The 16,579-nt window shown below is 36.2% G+C and overlaps 1 protein-coding gene across 5 annotated transcripts in view; it reads right to left on the bottom strand.

Moving 5' to 3' along the window:
- The window catches only part of Dcc (DCC netrin 1 receptor), a 1,081,241-nt gene that overhangs the window by 1,024,454 nt on the left and 40,208 nt on the right, over positions 1 to 16,579 (bottom strand). The gene's annotated exons all lie outside the window — the stretch shown is intronic.

Consider the following 16,579-nt stretch of genomic DNA (forward strand, 5'->3'; position numbering starts at 1 on the left):
TCCCTTTTGATCTATCTGTATAATTAAAACATTATCTTTTACTAGGTTCATATTATTCCATATTACTTTTATTTGTTTATTTTCCTAATTTTAATAAACTACCATTTACCTCAAGAAAACCTTCCACCATTATAGGCCCTGAACAATGATTCTTTGGGTGCTTGTCTTTAAGTTTCACTGATTGTAACATGGTTGATATTAGAAGTAGGCAGCCCCAATTCTTGAGAATTTTGATATCAATAATGGAACAAAATATTGGTTGCTCCTAAATGTTCCTAAAGGAAGAGACTGCAGAAAATGATATTTGGAAAGAACCACAGTAATCAAGCTTATCAATACAGTAGGAAAACTCAGATGATAAAACAGTATCTCAAGGACTGTAGTGAATACCAATGAAGATATTCATGTGAAAATGAAAATTAACCTGGTGTGGTGGTACATACCTGTAGTCCCAGAACTCAGGAGACTGATGCATCAGGATTATTGCAGGTTTGAGACCACCCTGTTTTATAAAGTGAGTTCAATGCCAGTCTGAATTACAGAATGAGATCCTGCCTCAAAAGACATAAAATACCAAAAGAAAAGAAAAGAAAAAAGAAAATGAAATGAAAAGCTGGCATGGCATTGAACTGAACTACATTCAGTCACACACAGACTCACACAAAGCATTCATTTAAAAAAAGCTAAAGGATCATTGATTCAATCTGTCCTCAGTAACAATAGAGACTCCTTAGTACACTGAGCCACCAAGATTATTACTTTTAGGGGTTTTGGGAAACAAACCTTGAGGAAGACTTAAAAACTATAAAGCATTTGTCTTAGTTACGTTTTACAAGATCCTCTGTGAAATTTCAAAACATACAAGTTGTAAAAGACATAATAAAATTTTACAGGACTAGCTGTCACCCATATTATGTTTGAATATTTCAGTCAGAAAGACAGAGAGAGTGTATTCCATGCTGGACTGTAGACAGAAATAAAGCTATCAATTAGAATCCAAAGTAAGGAATACTACCTTTAAAGACTCAATGGATATATTTGGGACTCTACTATTGATTGTTGATACCAATATAAAGATATGAGACACTTTTTTCTTCTTATTCTTATAGGAGTAACAGAATAACAAGTTTTCTTTCTATCTGTGTTCTACAAAGATTCTTTCTTTTACCAATTTCTGTTATGCAAACATGATCTCAGCATGTATAACATTACAGTATTATTCACTCTGTGGCAAGAGGAAGATTTATAGTCAGTTTATATCATTCTAGTCTTATGTTGTCCTTCAGATTGAATGGCAAATGTGTTCTTTCCTAGGTGGATGGCTGCTGTCCATGGTGCTAAGAGCCATCCTAGTCAGCAAAAGTAGAGTCAGCCTGACCGAGGAAAGATGAATCACCCAGTGATGCCTGTGCATTTTACTTCATTAGAACTCTGAACATAATTATTTCCCGTGTTAATACTTGATAAGTGATGCCCCTAGGTTTCATAGAAATAATGAGCTAGAATCTATACATTTTAGCTCTATCTTTATGGATGTCACGTTATACCCTCAAAGGCAGAGACAACACTCTGAGAACACTTTGGAACAGGCTATGCCAACCACAACCTCTGAACTTTTGGGATATGCTTTTGTTATTTCAGAAAAGGATCATTTAAAACCAATGAAAAACAGTGTAAATCACACTGAGGGTCAATTCCTACTAATTGTCCATGACTAAAGATTCACATAATGTCTAGTGACACAGAGAAATCCAAACAATGCCTCATCTCTCAGTGCACAGTGCAGTAATCAAATATACATTAAAGGAGGTCTGCTGGTAAGAGCACAAGGGTCACCACAAAGTGCTGCTGAGCAGGCTCTTCTCAAGTGTGAAATACGTTACTGACATCGTGGTAAATGGACTATTTAGGGAAGTGTCATGCTTTAAGCTTGGGAATAAAAACCCCATGAAGGCATTGTATCCATCTGTCCTCTCTTCCTTTTTGGTCTTTCCTAGGAATTTTCTGTTTTGCTTGTTTCCTCTTTCACAGAGGCATTTTAAAGGTGAAAAGAAATAAATCAAAAACAACAAGCAGCTTTTTTGAACTATACTGTCTCCTCTCAAAAAATATGACCATGTTTTCTGATCATTGGATTTTTGTTGTTGTTGTTGTTGGTTTCTGCTTTGTTTTGTTTTTTGAGATAGCATTTGGTTATATAATTCAGGCTGGCCTCAAAGTCACTATGTGGCTAAGGCTTGCCTAGAACTTACAGAAACCTTCTTGCCTCAGCCTTCTGAGTGCTGGGATTACAGATATGTGGCACCACACCAAGCTTGATCCTTGATTCTTTAGGAGCCATGATGCACCATCAATTTGATCAATTACTCAAATAAATAATTCTTTAAAATTATTAAATAAAAATTATTATAAAATAATGAAGTTTGCTATAAGTTTTGCCTGAAATGCTCAATGTTTCATTTTACTTATGCCATACCCCACATTTGGAGAAGTGTTTAAAGTGATGACCACATCTTACCCATTATTCCCTTTCCCAAAACCAAATCCTTTCACTCAGTAATATGGTCTTACGTCATTCCCTTTGTAAAGGAAACACATACCTCCTCACCCCGGGCTATAACTCAGCAACGAGCCTCTATGACATCCTGTAGGATGATGATTAATTAGTGCGTCTTTCTGCTACTTTGAGACAAAAGGCACCATGTGAGAATTTATGATTAGCATTCATTCATATTCCTCCTCCTACCAACAGTCCAAGTTTCCCTTGCTCTCCTGTTATCACTAATTCTTTCTTATAAACTCTTTACAAACATTGAATAATAAATGGTGCTTCCAGTCCATAGGTACAGTGCATAAAGGAGTGCTAAAGAAAAGAGATAGGGAAATTAGTCTCATTAGTTATACATATCAAAATGTAAGATGCAACAGAAAATCTTCTTATAAGGGAAAAAAGGAGAGAGAAGAAATCTTTTACTAAAAAGATTTGGGACTAGAGCCAAATCTTAAAAGCAGAAGTAGAATAATAATTCCTTGAAAATTTCAAGTTTCAGTCTGATGTGTACTTCTCTGGAGTGTTTAAAGAATGGAGAGCATAAAGATGATGAAGAACAAACAGTGGTTAAAACAAATTGTTATGATGAAATTGACAAAGTAAAAAACAGACCACAGAGGCCTATACATGCACATTCTTTCATCAGTTTCTTGCATGTGGATTGGAATATTCTGACCACTCAAAAAAAGCAGCCAAGATGCACATATTCAAATCTCACAATGATCCAACTTAAAATGATCAAAGAATGTATTATCATACTGCTGTACAACCAAAGTAAATGTGTTATTCTATCATCTGTACCGTAAATGTCAAGGGTTATTCTCATTTAGTGTAGAATAATAAAACTCCAAAAATAAAAGCACTTCCAAACAATAACCTAATCATATATGTCCTTGGGTACTACCTCCATATCCAATCCTTGACAAGTTATATCCTTGTTTAGGAGAAGAAGGTAGACATAACTAGTATAAGATAGACAACAACTCTAAATTAAGTTATATCCTGTAGCTATCTTTTAAATGGAAATTTGTTTCCAGAAAAGGCATTTTATTCTATAAATGTAATAAAATGGATCAAAACTTGAAAACAATTTTATACTTCAATAGACACTACTTAAATGGGCAAAATAATTGATGACAAAAAGTCTATGCCAGAAATATAACTGTTCACACTCTTCATCATGGGTCAGTTTTGTTAAGCAATCTTAAAATCGAATCTAATGACTTTTTAATTGAAGAAAACTGTTCTTTTCCTGGTAAATCTTATTCTTGAAAGAACAGACATAATTCACTGCTCTGGGACTTGGAACAACATTCAACACTGGATAATAAGATTATCACCAAGGAGGCTGTATGCACTACTGTGCCTGAGAAAACTCCACAGTAGGTAAGTGCAGAGGATGGGTACATTTCCACTGATTCCATGCACAATCTAAAACATTGTACTTGGTATACATTGTTCACTATCCATTCATTTGTCCAATACTCACTTGTTAATTGCTTCTCAGATGAGTGTCTATTCTGATTTATTTGATAAATTCATACATACATTCATTCTATAAATAAATAGCCAGTCAAATATGAATCAGACATACTGTGTTGAAAATGCTACAAATATTAAAGTGAATGAAACAAGTTTTTACCTTCAGGGAATTTAGAGCCCAATGAATATAACAGGGAGTTGAAAAATTGCTATACAGTGAAAAAAAAAACACTATAACTAATGCAATCCCATTAAATGATCATGAATATACAGAAACATAAGAGCAAATACCGCTTTCAAGATGTTTAAGAAGTCTCTTCAGAGAGTTTGACAGTTGAGATTACCCTAGAAAGTGAATTAGCAATTCAATAGGCAAGAAGAGGCAAATGTGGCTCAAAAAGTACAATATTCAAGACTTATGAGCAGACCAGCATCACTGGCTCGCAATGGATGTATTACAATAAAAAAATCAAGTGAAGTGGGAATATTATGTCAGACTTCATGTCTCTGCAACTTCAATTTCACTCTCCAAATAGAAAATTATATAAACATTTTAAAGAAAATGACATACTTTATGTAGGGAGAAAGAAAATAAATGTACAAACTGGGTCTCTGTTTGTATAACGACATGAGAATCCAGTGGAGAAAGATTTATTCACATCCTATCTATATAAATCCTAAGCAATGCTTTGCTGTAAAACAAAGTTGTAGAATATGTCCATATGTGTGGGTGCAACTTGGCTATAACACACTTTCAATTTCTTGAGGATCAGATTGTAAAATCTTATATTCTTTTATTTTACACTATAACATCAAGTCTTAAGCATAATGGATGCTTAATAATTATGTCCTTAGAAAAGGAAAAATTAGCTAATATTTTAATGTAATTGGGAAGACAAAATTTATATACATGAAAAGGTAAATACACATATGTGGAATGTCAAAAAGTGCTATATCATGTAATGCCAAAGAAATAATTTAGGTAGTACCACTTAAGTGTTTGCATTGAAAAAAAAATAGAAATAAAGGAAAAAAAAACAACCAAAGAGAAAAAAAAAATGAACTTTTCCTCAAAGGCAATTCAAATTTAGACAGGGATAAAATCAGTAGGTGAATGTAGTTGTAGGGTATTTGGATAAAAATATCCAAATATTGATCTCATCTATAATACCTTTATCCCAAATAATATGTATGACTTTTATAATTTTATATATTAGTTTTAAAATGAATATGCTTAACGATTTTAGAAAATTTGCTAAGAGAACATACGTAAATAGGCCCAAGGTTGCGATAATCTTTCACCCGAGTTAGAGAGCTGCTTTAGAAGAGAAACCAGATGATGAGTTGTCAAAGACCTTGCAAGTCATTGCTAGTACTTATATGGAAATACTACACTTCAATCACAATATATACCTAGTCTAAATATCATTTAGTCAATATTTTCTTATATTTTAAAAATAAAAGAGATATTCCATGTTTAGCATAATCAGATGCATCTAGAGTCATTTAGAACAAATAGGAAGGTGATTAACTGACTATAGATAAGAAGCCTTCATTAGGACAAAATACAGTACTACATAAATGGAGAACCAGAATCAATACCTGGCAGGTTTCAAGGAAAATAAGTCGTATTACTGTATTCAAGACAGTCACTCTGTATAAAGAGGCCCAAGTGTCATACAGCTACAGCAGGTGAGGGTAGCACAAGCAACAAAATTTGATCCTTCAGGAAACTAACACATGTCCGTGACAGACCTTTCATGGCAGCTCATCTCATGAAGTTCAAAGGGAAAAGAAAAGGCAAAGATCAAAACTGGTCAGCTACCTGTCATCATGATGAGTTCCTATGAAGCAAAGCCATCCCAGCACTCAGCAGTGATTCATTTACACACATTTCCCCAGATTGCATCAGTTATGTAGACAATTAGTGTTCTCTGGGTGCTTTCTGCAAGCAAGAACCTATGCTAGAGAAGAATTAACCTCTTTCTAAATACATGGAAGCTGCTACAGAGGCCATGCAGATACGTACTCTACTAAGCCAAAGATTCTTACCGCAGTACCTGGAATGCAGCATCAGACCCCCTAGGAATTTAGATATACACATCCTGGAGAAAATAACCCAGCATACTGAATCAGAAACTCAGTGCAGCACCCAGAAATCTGACGTTAAGTCTTATCCAGATGATTCTGATGCCAGTGTAAGTCTCAAAAACACAGCCACCACTTACAAAAGGGAAAGAAAAACATATATATTATTCTTTCACCACCATCCTTTGAGAGATGGCTACTATACCAAACTGTCGCATCTATTTTTCCTAATAAAAAGTACCTTTCTATACATAGCAATTTACTTTTTAATTCATTAAATCTACCAGGCATTTACTGAGCACTTAAAACATGTCCAGTATTGTTTTGAGTATTGGCTAAGAAAAAATTAATGAAACACAGCTCTCTCTTTGGGGATCAGACAGAGTACTAGGAAAACTGTTTCTTGTTCTGTTTCTTACTTCATCTCAGGAATTTAATATGTTTTTAGTTACTGTTCATTAAATTGAGATGACCATCAGTTACAAAACAACTGCCTGTTCAACTTATTGATTTTAAATGAAAATTTGTTAGTGTTTGTCGTTTATTACAATGTAATGCTCTATTTTATTGAAACTTTTGTATAATGAAATAAAAAGGCAATTTTTCTGCTGCTTAAATATTAATCCCAGTGGGAGTTGTAAGAGCTGTAAAAATTAATATTGAACCACAAAGCTATTTCCTAACAAGGCGTAGGGATGCTCAGGTTACATCAGGACTAAATCATAGGGCAACTTCCAGGGAATAACATCACTTATTAATTAACCTCTAGGTTTCTCTTAGCCACAAATGAGGTTTAGAATAATCCGTGGAAAGAAGCAGTAGTGAGAATCAGTATCACGGGGAAATCTGAGTGTCAGGAAAACTATGAAACTCTAAATTTTTCATTTTTTATTAATTTGTTAGAATTGCCAGATTCTTCAAATCCACATATCTTTTCAGGGATGGCAGCAGCTTTTCCAAAGTTTTATTATTATTAAAGTTCACAAATCAATAAGTAGCACTTTATTACCCAAAAGAGATTAATATGGCTGCATTAAAACAGAGGATGTAACAAGATTTGTTTTATTTTTTGGTATAAAGGTGAATCCGTAGGGAAGCCTAGAAAGACTCTGTAATTGGCATGGAATTGCATGGTACTAGTACTTGCATTTGGGACCATCTGATTCATCAGTCCACAGAATGGAACACTTTTCCTTTCTAAGAACATGAGGAAATCTTCTATACCTAGTCTCAGTAGTTGACCGGAGCTCAGTGGGGGTATCTTAACATTGCCTGCCCGGAGATATATTCTAATAGATATGAATCTGTGGAAATACCTAAAAATATTACCTAACCCATGACCAAAAAACCTAGATTGTAAATAAGCTGCATTACAAAGAAAAGTTCTGTTATAGTTTTATCAAGACTGTGTCCCCAGATTCTCATGTGTAGAAGGTGACCGAATCTAGGGGGAGCCACAGGACTCTACTGATGATGAATCCACAGTTGAATGTGCTGTTAGGAATCAGAAGTCTTCAGAAGAGGGGAACCATGGAGTAAGACCCAGAAGAGCATCACCCTGACTCCTTTCTCTGCTTCCTCGCAACCATCCAGTGAGTAGCTGTCCTCTGTCCAGACCATCCCATCATGCTGTTTCTGCCTTGGAACCACCTGACTATGGAAATCTTCAAAAACCATGAGTCAGAATAAAGCATTCCTCATTTAAGTTGTGTGTATGTGGTACTGTGTCTCAGCTATACGAAAGTGACTAAGAATATATTCACAAACAAACAGCATCAATACTAGAAATGAAAAGCATCTTATCTCAGAAAAATACTAGAAATAAAAAGCATCTTATCCTTTAATAGATGTGATGATCCAATCTTGGGAGAATAACTTTGTTTCTAATTTTCTCAAGTAATAAGGCTCAGAACAGACTGGACTTAGACATCTGTGTGGAGAACCCTGGGAAGTATATGAGAGAGACTGGCTTTGCCACTAGGAAGAACACTGCAGAGTTTGTGCCCTGGTAACAAGGCCATACATTTGGTGAAACTTCTAATTATATTACTGGCCTCAGTGTCTTGGCTTTTCGGGGAAACTCCAACTCCAGTGAAATGGACAATAGGACCCATGTTCCAGCAAATGCTCCTTCAAAAGATTTATTCATCCTATGATAATATTGCCGCAAAACCTATAGCTCACTAAACCACTGGAAACCAGAGCCTGCCTATCCAGCAATGCTGCAGGCGAAGCCTCAGGCTTTTCTCTATATCTGAATGGTCCCACTGCTTGTCTCAGTTGCTTTGTGACCATAATTGATGGGTGAGTAATACTGTTACTGTCTTTAGATACAATAAATACCCCTTTCCAAGCCAAACAGAGATTTCAATCTAAAGATCAAAATACTATTTTGAGTTCTATGTTATAATGTTCCCCAGAACATGCCTGGCTTTAATTGTGTTAGTCTTTTGAAAGCTTTGCTTGGCACCATACATGAAAATAAGCACAATGGATCCTTGTCTGTTGAACCACGTCAGTAGCCTTGGCTCACATCACTGATGGATGTTTGAGGGTACTGTTTTTCCTCTCTGCTGTTTCCCAGTTTATTTTATTTCTGATGACTTACCCGCAGGCTAGGTGTCTGGGAATTGGAAGGAGGTTAGTCTGTTTCTCAAAATGAGTTGCCAATCTGTCAGACATCCCTGCAGCTCCCAAAGTTTTTCATTAACTATTTTTAAGATAAAACTGTACTTTCAACGACTCATTCTGGCTGCACTCTGTTTGATGTCATTTGCTCCAGCCCAAACCTTCGGTTAAAAACCAGTATCATGAGTGCTCCTGGAGTTTCCCCGAAAACTACAGTTTATTGGGAAACTGTATCAATTTGTCTGAGCTTAGCACAGGTGCTTGTCCTACAATGAAGAGTGAGGAGCTACATGAAATCATCCCTAAGGTGGTCTCCAAAGCCTGTTGTCCACTGACTGATTGAAAATTTGGAAACAGAAATGAGATAAGCATGTCACAAAAATAAATCTAAGGAGATAAACCCTGAATGCTAGTGTCATTTGACATATCAACAGAAAGGCAAAATGTCTTGAGTACAGAGGTAAATATTTATTGAGATCAAGCCTCACTGATGCTGGTAATTAGAGACAAGTCTTTCAGGCTTCATCTGTTGTTTTTGGTTCATAAACAATTGGTGCTACGATCATTTTTCAGATGCCTAAACAGCAGGTTGAGGGTGGAGTGTCATAAAACAATCAAGGTGTGGATTGACACATATTCTATGGATTGAGACCTAAGATATTCTTTTAGGCCACAATATAAACACTTGAAAATAATAGGATCTGAATTTAGAAGTACTTGAAAGACATTTTAACCCAGAAATTTGCAACCTCAGTTGCACAGTAGAAACTAGGAAATCAGGGTATAGTTGAAGCCCAACCATATATATTGCTTAAAACTTCCCCAGGTGATTCTAAATGCAGTTTGTGATCATGCTTCTAGAAGAATGGTTTTCTCAAACTTTCCTGTGGAGTTTGCCAAAGCAGAATCCTGAGACTTAACCCCAAATACAGATTTAGTAGTTCTCAGTTTGAGTCCATAAATTTGCAATTGTAACAAATTCCTACTGATACTTGAACAGGTGGTCTGATCTAGGATCCAAGCTCTTTAGTTACATATCAAAATGGTGTTATTCAAATCTTATTGTGCACGAAAATAAAAACATTACTGGTGTTAAAAATGGATTGAAATATTCTATACCCTAAAGTTTCTGATTCAATAATTTGCATTTTAATAAGCTTCCAGTTGGTCCTAAGCTTTGAGAATGACTGATTTGAGATGCTCAAGAATGGGAACGTGTATTATAGAGTAATCCAAAGTGCATCTTAACACTACATCCACATCATCTCTTCTGCTCTCATTGAGGTCCCAGAGTCCAGGGTAAGAGCGACTGACACAGTAAAATCTTTTTATGAATGACTATGCCAACTCATTATTTCACACTAAAGACATTGAGGTTTGGACTGGAAATTAATGGGTCATAACCACACAGATTTGGAAGATAGAAATGTGGTCAGTAACTACCACATACAATATCCTATCTCACAGCAAATTTCTGTTAAAAATACTGAGGCCTTAGCTTAATGTGAGATCCTGAGTTTGATTCCCAGTATCTCCTTCTCCCCGCCCAAAATACTGAGGACAAAAACTGGGAAGTCTTGAGTGGAAGACTAATTTTATAACTTGATTTTCTTTTTATAGAACTGGCTCTAATTTCACCATGGAGAGAGGTAAATGATAGCAAATAACTTCACAGTAAAGGGAAGTTATGACATCTATATAAGATTAGAAGGAAAGAGATTGCATTGTATTTTTCCTTGTAGATTTTCATGTCAGAAGCAGGTGCTATTGGTGTTAAATAGTGAGCCTCCAATCACACAAACATCTGAAACTGAGATATCTACTCAATAGTCTTTCAGTCCTACAACTTTATTTTCCTGGTCTTTAATTTTATAAACACGAACAAGCATCATGATGTAATCCGAGTAAATGGAACATACCAAAGTCACTATCAATGGCAGCACAGCATTGCAGACAAGAGTCTTTGGCAGCAGAAGTATTGTAATCAGCCCCTCCCTCCACTACAATGGAATTCCTAAAGTCCTAATATTATTGGGAGTGATAACGAAGTAAATAGAACCATTGCCTACTTAAACTAAGTTTTCTTGTCCTATCAAATTGTACTGTTCATGAAGTAATTGTGAATTGGGTTACACATATGCTGCCATGTAACTATTTCATCAGAAAATTGACTACAATGCTTCAGTCAAAGCTTAAGCACTGTAATCCCATTAATAGCATTGAAATTGCATAAACATAGCATTCAAGATTCCTAATTGGTCACGTTGCCCTTTTTTGTTGTTTTTGAAAATGATAGTGACTCATGCAACAGCCACCCTTACAGCACAGATGTAGGTATTTCTGGTAAGAGGATTAATAACGCCATATTTCAGTTTACTAAATTGCATAAAAAGAACCCCAAGGACAATTACTCTACTTCATTCTATTAGGCATCTATCCATCTTCCACCAGGCACATACCTAGAGCTTCATGTTAATGCTGAAGCATAATTAATAGACTGAGTTTGTTCTTATTCACACATAAATGAAAGAGCATGTGTGCTTTAACAGTCAGCCAATCTGCATGCCTCATAAAGCAGATTTGACTTTGACTTACTGGTGTTTATGCCAAGAATTTAGGGAGCCGAGTAACTGACACATAGCAACATGCTGGCAGCTTTGAAGCTGATACACAGATTTGCATCTAACATTAGCTGTTCCAGTAGAGTAATGCCTAACACATACCCTAGCATGCTTCTGTAAAACACTCTCCAAAGGTTTGATGAAAAAGTCCCAGGATCATATGGCAACACAAGCATATTAACTATATTTCTATCAATAGATCCAGAGATATACCCAAGGGTAGGGTTAGTTAGTCACAGCATTGTGCTAAGTTGCAAATCCACTGAAGTTTGACCAGTGCCTTTGGTAAATAATCTAAGTATCTTAGTTTAAATGTGAATTTCTCATTCCTACTGAATCTCTTATTCTCATGTTAAGACCTGCCTCCAGTCAAAGCAACTTTTAAAAATCTGTTCACACTATAGATAGTACACGACAGGAATTGACTGTTATTAAAACTAACTAGACTGGTTTTAGAGATTGACATGGTGAAGCAACATTTCAGGATCTTTCTAATTGTTCAGTTGACTGGATAGCAGAGAAGAACAATCCCTGGGAAAGAAGTTAAGTGATTATAGGTTCCACATTGACTATTACGCTCATCAACAATTGTAGCTCAAGGCTGGTTGTATTTCCAGCTTGACTTCATCCACAAAATTGAAATATCAATTTATAATATTTTTTTTGAAAATCAAAGGACAACGTATATAAAGTGTGGAAGCCTGAAAGTGTATATATATATATATATATATATATATATATATATATATATATAAACTTTCATATATATATATGAAATATATATATATACTTTCAACAATGCAGCAGGAAGTTGTTGTACTTTCAGAAAGATCTCAAAGCTAAGAAAATGGCCAAGATTTCCAGTGGAGCAGGCAAAAGTGTTTTTTTTTTGTTTGTTTGTTTGTTTTGTTTTGTTTTGTTTTGTTTTTTAATTATCAAAAACTGTTCACTGTATGTGAGCTCCCATACTGTACTGAGGAAACTGTGACAATGTGAATCACTTCCTGACTTAGTGAATCAGAATGAAACAAATAGGAGAAATAACTAATATTAGCATAATATAACAAGTGGCCATTATGCTGGGCCACTAAGCAATTGCCAGGACTGAGCATAGTGGTTTTTGTTTGTCTGTTTGTTTCCCTATTCTCATCACACTGAAAGGGCAGGGGTCTCCTGGAGCCCCCTATTATTCCAACTGCATGTGATTAAGTGGCTGATGCTAATCTAGGTTTCTGCAGGGTGCAGTGGGATAAAAGATGGAAACCAACCTGCTCATCAACAAAAGCAAATGATTATAGTGTGAAATCTGATCCATAAATTTAAAATAAACTATATGAACATCTTCCTTTAGAAATTCCTTAGGGAAAAACAATGTCCCATGATTACCAATAAGTTGGAGTGCCTGTGCCAGGCCCCACCTTTCCCAGGCTCTCCAGGCACCAGGACTGGCACAAATTTCCCTTCAGCCCACCACTGTGCTCTCCCCTGAGGACTGACAGAAGCAGCAAGATAAGGCAGGGGTGTCGCCCAGCAGGGAGAGCTTCAAAAATAGATCTGCCTGCCTCCAGCGCAGTCACTGCTTCAATACTGAGAAGCTGGTAAAGATGAGAAACAAAGTCATGGAAATAAAACCTGCTAGAGAACCAACAATTTGAAGATCTGGAATAGGAGTCTCACACCAAGAAACTGCTATCTTAGCACTTTAGTAGGGAAAAAACAGAAACTTCGAGTAAGCAAAACATCCTATTCCAAGTTCTATTTTGGTGGTTCACTAGTGCTACAACTTAAAACAATCGTGTAAGTCTCAGTCTCTCCATAAGAAATAGTGGGATAATCTAGCCTTATTTCAGTTACTAGCAATTTTGTGTGAAGGGTTCGTACAGAACTCAGAACTTAATAATTTCTCAGTATGAATGCTTGCTTTTATGTATTGCATCATCAACAATAATTACTCTTATATATACTGTACACACTTTTCTGGAGGAGGAGGCTCCCTAACTGATGAAATAAATGAAATGGAAAAGGATACAAGGAGATGAATACAGTTCCTGAGAGCCAGTGACCCAACCAGAGAGCTGATCATAGCTTATTATTTAAATTCTACTTAATTATTCTATTTCTTCATTGTAGCTTAAACTTCCTTCACAGAAGTGTTCTCCTTTATGAATGCCAATAGTTTTCTTTTGAAATCTTTATTTTATATAGCTATTTATCATCTTATCACCTAAGGTATTACAATCATAAGGATTTGTCAATCTCTTGCTATTGACATGTTAGGTTAGAGAAGTCCTTATTACTTTGTCTTTTGTAGGATGTTTAGCAATACCCCAACCTCTACCTAATTAGATGCCATTGGTGCCAGTTGTCCAATTTGGTAAATAAAAATGCAGAACTTTCAGTTAAATTTGAATCACAGATAAACAATTAATAATTTATTGCTGCATGTGTATCCTGAGCAATATTGAGGTATATTACAAATTGTGTTTACAAAAATTCAAGCTTAACTGCTCATTCTGTGTCTTATTTGGCAGGTAGAAGTCCCTAGTGTGGTATTCCAAAATATCTGCAGATACTGTCAAGTATCAACTGGGAGATACAAAACTGATCTCTTGTTATGAGCCTCTGCAAAAGGCAGGCAGGACTCAGCAAGACGAAATGGAAGCACAGATATGCTGCTCAGGTGCACTAACCTGTGTATATACAGCAGGCCTTGGCAATTCTTAGGGTGGAATCACATGGTCTCTATGCACTCAGGGCAGAGAGTACACAACTAATACCCAGGAAATGACACGATTTGTGATAAATGGTTGACTTAGTCCTCAATGATTGCAATCTGTTAATAACCATTAGTTTCACTGAATTTCCATAATGAGGAGACATTCTTACATGCAGATTCCAAAATGCACTTGACTTTATATCCCACACTGTTGTTTATACTTTTCTGCCAACCACATACCTAAGAAACACAAAGCTAAAAGTGCCCAGAAAACATATTTGCAAAACCCCATTCATTCCCTGCATATTTTCACCTGTACTAACAAAGAGAGTTAAAAATAGAATAATAAGCCTTTGAAGGAAAACAGCATCTCCCCTTCTCTATCCAATTCACCCACAGAAAGCAGACAGCTGAAATGAAAGCTTTGCTGAAACTCTCCCACCAAAAGGGCTATTGTTACACTTTCTCGAAGATAGCCATGAAAAATACAGTGTAGATATCAGTGAGAAATGGATGCTTTCTTAGGTGATTGTTTCTTATGTATGAAGAAACAATAACTTGGTAATTCCTCATTAATAAGTCAAATATCAATTCTTTTGTCAAATCATAGAATTTTAAGAACTATGTGCCGCATCGGTTGTATGGACTGCAGCTATAAAGCAACCAATGGCAAAAAAGATACAAAACACCTTTAATGAAGTTTCAGACCTTGAAAATACTTTAGAAAAATCCCCTTTCCAATGCTCTAATACATAAAACATTGTCTTTTAAAAAGCCTCAATGTGCAGAAGAAAATAAGAGTAATCAAATGGCCCACCAAAATTCAAGAAGCATTTTGATGACTGATTTGAGGTGGAGCTTCCTACCTCCAAAGTCCTCAGGTGTTAATTACTATGCTAGGCTTTCCTAGTCAGCAACACAGAGAGGAGCAGTAAAAGGTTGAACCCTGCTCAACATCAGGGAGAGTCTCTTACAGAGAGAGCAACCTAAATGATATTCCAAATGGGTGTATGCAACAGAGTGAACCTCATCAAGGGATGCTCTGAAGATTGACCTCCAGGACTGCCAAGCGGAGCCTGACTGGATTTGGGAAGCAAATGAAAATATTTACCTTTTCTTTCTCCAAAAATATCAGCTTCACAAATATATAATATATTCACATACAAAGCAATTTGTAAATTTTTACAAAGGGTCTGAGTATAACCTGCTATGTTCACAGCTATGTCTATAAGAATGGAATATTACAACAAATCTCAAAGGATGAAGCAGAATAAAATGTATATCAAAATAGCATGTCATATAACACACACACATGCACTTTCTATATGTCCGTTATACTTCAGGAAAACCAAAAGAGAGAAAAAAAGCCTTTCTCTCTCCCTGAAAATCATTGTCTTCCTTGAGTTGGAAAGGATTTAAAAGCAGTTGATGTGCCTTCTGGTGGTGGTAGCTGTATTGAAACCTATATCAGGACTTTTCAGCAAAAGATTCCTCCAGCTTTAATATAGGTGAACTGAAAACACAGTTCTTGTGCACAGAAGAGGCTGGGGCATGTAGCCATGTAGGTCTCCTGTATGCCCAGTGTCATCTGTAACACCCTAAACTTTCCACCCCTATTTGTTCATCCTGAATACTCATGATGTCACCAGCAAGTGCACACCTTCAGAAGTCTTACCATAGAAGGTACCCTACTGGAGGGCAGGGCCACATCTTTTGTCAAGCACTAAGTCTCTGCTTAGCACTTTAAATAAGGAGCAAAAGATGTAATCCAGCTTTTAAAAAGTCTTTCTGGGGCCAGAGACATAGCTCAGTAGCTCAGTGCCTACCAGGCAAGTGCAAGGTCCTGAGTTCAATTACTGATATCAAAAAACAAAACAAAACTTGATATAATTTGCTGCTGATGAAATAAAGCAGCACACATCTCTTCCTTGTTACTCCTCATGCCTTGTTTCATTTTGTTCCTCAGATTGAAGTTAAATTACTGAGTTTTAATTAGCTACAATTTATGGCATGGGAAATCAGTGTTATTTCACAAATGGTATATGTGACAGCTGCTACACCGGAGAGTCTCTTTCAATGAGGGTGTTGAGTTTGCAGTGCAAAGTGATTGTAGATAGGTGCTGTATGCCGTGTAATGTGCACAAACTACCTGTGCATTTGTGATATATCAGAAATTGTACCTGGAAAATATGTCAAGGCACCAAGAATTTAAATCCAAACTATTTCTTTCTCTAATTTCTTTCTCCTGGTAAAAATGACTTGGCTGTGTTCCCCTCTGCCTAAACCATCTCAAGCAAGCTCTCCCAACACATATTTCCAGAAGTAACGTATACACTATGGGGTTTGAAAATAAGGCACTACAAGGCAATTAGCTTGGTTAATTAATATGTCTCTCCATTCCTTCCAAAACTGATTATGCTCACAAAAGGCCTGTTGGACCAACAGAAGAGGTATGAAATAAATGACTAGGGAAATAGCACTCAAGAAAAAAAC

Source organism: Cavia porcellus, unplaced genomic scaffold (assembly GCF_034190915.1).
Source record: "Cavia porcellus strain 051 isolate PalLab524CR breed Dunkin Hartley unplaced genomic scaffold, mCavPor4.1 scaffold_20, whole genome shotgun sequence".
Taxonomy (NCBI): domain Eukaryota; kingdom Metazoa; phylum Chordata; class Mammalia; order Rodentia; family Caviidae; genus Cavia; species Cavia porcellus.